Raw genomic sequence first — 4862 nt, forward strand, 5'->3', positions numbered from 1 at the left:
CACAGGATAACGTGTAGTCAGGGTGAGTCAGCTGGGGAAATAGTGTCTTCTAATGCAGATTAGTGGTGGGCAGGGAGAAGTGTGAGGATGACTGGGGCAGGTCACAGACTGAGCTCTGCTGCAAGGCTTGGACTAGTATCCGTGTAATAACGCGGCTGAAAGCCTCTTCTGTAGTGTCCCAGATACCAAACTACCATTGCGACTGCAGAATATTTCCAGTTTATTGCAGTTATATAACTGGAATATCTATATCTATGTGTGTGTGTGTGTGTGTGTGTGTATATATATATATATATATATATATATATATGTATATATATATATATATATATATATATATATATATAATATGTGCAATACATAAGAGAAAAGAAAGTTTGATCAGCACATTCCAACAAAAATGAAACAAAACGTGTATACAGGTGCAAGAACGCCTGTGACTGCAAATTTATACAGCACACAAGAAAATGCCGACAGCACGCTGCGAACACTAATGCCACCTAAGCCACTGAATATAAATAAATATGCATTACTGCTAAATCTACTTACAATAGGGAGGTTCCTAGTGCACATTTTGATCAAATTGTGTGAGCCCACCTGCCACGACAAGGCAATCTCTACGAGGTGGGTCCTTACGCTGATCATACACCCAGAACTGGGCCCAAACCTACATATACTTGGGTATATAATGGGTGTATGAGCAGGGTAGGGACCCACCTCATAGAGTTCACCTTGGCTTGGCGGGTGAGCTCACACAATTTGATCAAAATGTGCGCTAAGAACCTCACTATTGTAAGTAGATTCAGCAGCAATGCATACTTATTTGATTATAGTGTTTAGGTGCCATTGGTGTTCGCAGAGTGCGGTCGCCATTTTCTTGTGTACTGTATATATATATATATATTTTTTTTTTTAAATTATATTTATTATATCTATTTTTTAAGATAGTGGATATTGACATAATTTCTTAAAGGGCCTTTCCTGTTTTCTATAAATAAAGCGTAACCACTATATAACCACTATATAATACAAATGTACTAATATACTTTGTATTTTAATTTCTCACAATTTTTCAGAACAATCTGGTTTACATCCAGAGGCTGAAGAATTGTACAGACCTAATGCTAACAGCTTGCTACAAGGTATCAGTATATCAATATTTAGCTCACTGGATTGTCTAGACTGTATACAATTGTAGAAAGCTTTAAGCTCTCAGAAGTATTTAGTCAGAGCTGGTTCTCAGCCTCTGGATGTAAAGGAGGATTTTCCCATTCACTGACAGCAATCAGAAATCTTGAAAATGATGTAGAACTGATACACAAAGTATATTAGGGTCTGTTCACATCAGCTTTGGCTTTCCGTTGTGGGGTTCCGTTGGGAGGTTTTTGTCGGTGGAACCCCTCAACGGAAAGGCAAACGGAAACCTTAGTCGACTGCGCTATTGATTTCATTAAAAAAAACGGAAACATGACGGAATGGTGACAAACGGAAACCATTAACAATGTTTCCGTCACCATTTATATCAATGGTGATGCAAACGGAAGCTAAGGTTTCCGTTTGGCTTTTCGTTGAGGGGTTCTCCCGACGGAAACCTCAGACTGAACCCCTCAACGGAAAGCCAACGCTGATGTGAACAGGCCCTTAGGAGCTGTGGCTGCAGTGGCATGATTATAGGAGTCAAGAGGTTGCTTGGCCCTGGGGTCACATACACTGTGTGTATTATCCATGTGCGATGACATCACTGTGGTCCTTCGCCTTTAGCTGTGAATAACTATGTTCATTATCTGGTTTGTCACATTAACCCCCCCGTGACATCATGGTGTAAAATAACCTTTTCCTATATTTCAGTGTTCATATACCGTGACATCACTGTAACTATAATCACTGTGCTGTTACTTCACTTTATTATCCCTGCGCTGTGACAGTTTTCTTTTATCTCTGTACTGTGACATACATCACTGTGTCTATTATCCCTGTACTGCGACGTCACTGTTTATTATTCTGTACTGTGACGTCACTGTGTTTATTATTCTGTACTGTGACGTCACTGTGGCTATTATCCCTGTACTGTGACGTCACTGTGTTTATTATCCCTGTACTGTGACGTCACTGTGTTTATTATTCTGTACTGTGACGTCACTGTGTTTATTATTCTGTACTGTGACGTCACTGTGTTTATTATTCTGTACTGTGACGTCACTGTGGCTATTATCCCTGTACTGTGACGTCACTGTGTTTATTATTCTGTACTGTGACGTCACTGTGTTTATTATTCTGTACTGTGACGTCACTGTGTTTATTATTCTGTACTGTGACGTCACTGTGGCTATTATCCCTGTACTGTGACGTCACTGTGTTTATTATTCTGTACTGTGACGTCACTGTGTTTATTATTCTGTACTGTGACATCACTGTGTTTATTATTCTGTACTGTGATGTCACTGTGTTTATTATTCTGTACTGTGACATCACTGTGTTTATTATTCTGTACTGTGACGTCACTGTGTTTATTATTCTGTACTGTGACGTCACTGTGTTTATTATTCTGTACTGTGACATCACTGTGTTTATTATTCTGTACTGTGACATCACTGTGTTTATTATCCCTTTGGTATATATATTATTGTTTTCATTAGCCATATTCTGTGACATAACTGTAAGAATTATTCCTGGGCAGTGACATCACTGTGTGCATTTTTAGGGGTGTAAATACATGAGAGGCAAAAGTTGCAATGGCACCTGAGAACTGGTGCCTGAAGTGACCCAATGGTTGTCCCATAAGAGGATACTAGTACTATAAATTACAATGAAAAGTTGGCGGTCTCTGTTACGGATTTTGCACTAAGTCCCAGGAACTTGAATATACATTTCTGATTGTTTAAGGTTTCCTTAATTTGGAACAAGAGTGCCATTGATGCTAATGCATTATCTTGCATGCATGACACAGCGCTACTGAAATGCATGGCAAATATGAGCACTGCAGCCATGTATTTCAATAGGAAAAAATGCAAGCTGGGAAAGCACAGTTCTATGTGTGGTATCACAATGCAATTTTCCCAGAACTTACACAGACAGCCGATTGATTTCCATATATGCCATGTAATGCTTTATTTGCCCTGTAGTGGCGCTGTAGAGGAACACTTGCTGCCAGTTTCTCTCACAGCTTACAGCTGATGGTCCAGCAGTGGAAAACTCTGTGTTCAGCTTATTGTGGAAAAACCATTTAAGAAAAAAAATATTTGTTTGTTATAGAACCAAGAAAGTTTCAGTTGCAGAGATGTGATATATATATATATTAGTAGATGACATTGGTGACATTTGTGTCAGGCATCTCATTTGTTTATTTAATGCCGTTTTCCGGGACTATAATACCATTGGCCTTTCCTTATGATAGGCCATAAATATCTGATCGGTGGGGGTCTGACTACTGGCACCTTACCGATCAGCTGCATTATTTGGCTGCATCGCTCCATTGTTTACTCAGACTTTACATTTGATTGGACCCCCACAATCAGATATTCATGGCCTATCTTAAGGATGTGTACAGTCCGTTAATATTACATTCCCAGAAAACCCCTTTAATCATTTACATAATCCACAACCGCACTGATTCCTTTTTCTCAGCCTGAGGTTTAATAACAGGCAATTTTTTCTTTTTCGTTTTTGTTTTTTTTCCACCCTGCCTTTCAAGAGCCATAACTTTTAAATTTTTCTTTCAACATAGCCCTCTGAGGTTTTTGTTTTTTTTGGCGGGATTAATGTTTAGTTCTTAATGACACTATTTAATGTACTATATAATGTATTGAAAAACGTTCAAAAATTATTTTGGGGAGCGTTCACCTTGTAGTAAAAATGACATGTTATAAATGCTATACTTTTTTTTATTTCTAGGTCCCTTTTTTCTGTACATCCTGTTTTATTAATTGTTCAGAAACTCCTCAATGGAGGAAAAGGTTCCTCCATAGAGGAGTTTCTGCACAAATAATAAAATACTGTTTTTTTAAAAAAAGAGGACGTGCTAACTTTATTCTGGGGGTCAATACGATTACGATGATACCAAATTTATATAATTTTACTACTTTTCAAAAAAAAACAAATGATTGAGATAGGGGGCGTATCCCCGAAACATCGCATCGGGTGTTGTGAGACGCCGACGACATCCTCCACGTGAAGTCTCTGCTGCTAGACCTGGAAACCGAAGAAATCTAACCGGATCCTCTAAACGGACTATGGCACAATGGGTGATATCACTTTTTGCTATACATTTTTAATCAATAGTATGTTCTTTTGATACTACTTTTTTCTGTGAATGAAATATATTTTGATAAAAAGAAAATACAGCTAAGAAATATTTCTCCGTGCTTTCCTCTTTATACGACAATATCTGTACTGCACTGTCGAAAATGTTGGCGCTATATAACGAATAACTAATGAATAATGATTAGAGTATTATTTCTTTTTATTATTACATTAGTATTATATTATGAACTCATTCATTCCTAAGTAGCTCAGTTTAGTATAATAAATACTGTTTTTTAGCAGCTAATATTCTTATTGTTATATCATTTATTCTTATTATTATTTATGTTTGTATCGTTTTTTGAACATCCTTTTATTTTTCTAGGACGTTACGAAGCTTTGAACTTTAGCAGAAACTTCTCACATTTTCAAGAAAATTTCAAAAGGCTATTTTTACAGGGACAGTTGAGTTGTGAAGTGGTTTTGAGAGGCCCATACAATACAACCCCCCCATAAATCACTGAAGCACCGGCCTCCGAAGCAAAGGAGCACCTAGAGAATGTTGGGGCCTCTTATTTATTAGATTATATTTTAGGCACCATGTCAGGTTTGAAGAGGTCTTG

This window comes from Rhinoderma darwinii, chromosome 4 (genome assembly GCF_050947455.1).
Source record: "Rhinoderma darwinii isolate aRhiDar2 chromosome 4, aRhiDar2.hap1, whole genome shotgun sequence".
In the NCBI taxonomy this organism is placed as follows: Eukaryota; Metazoa; Chordata; class Amphibia; order Anura; family Rhinodermatidae; genus Rhinoderma; species Rhinoderma darwinii.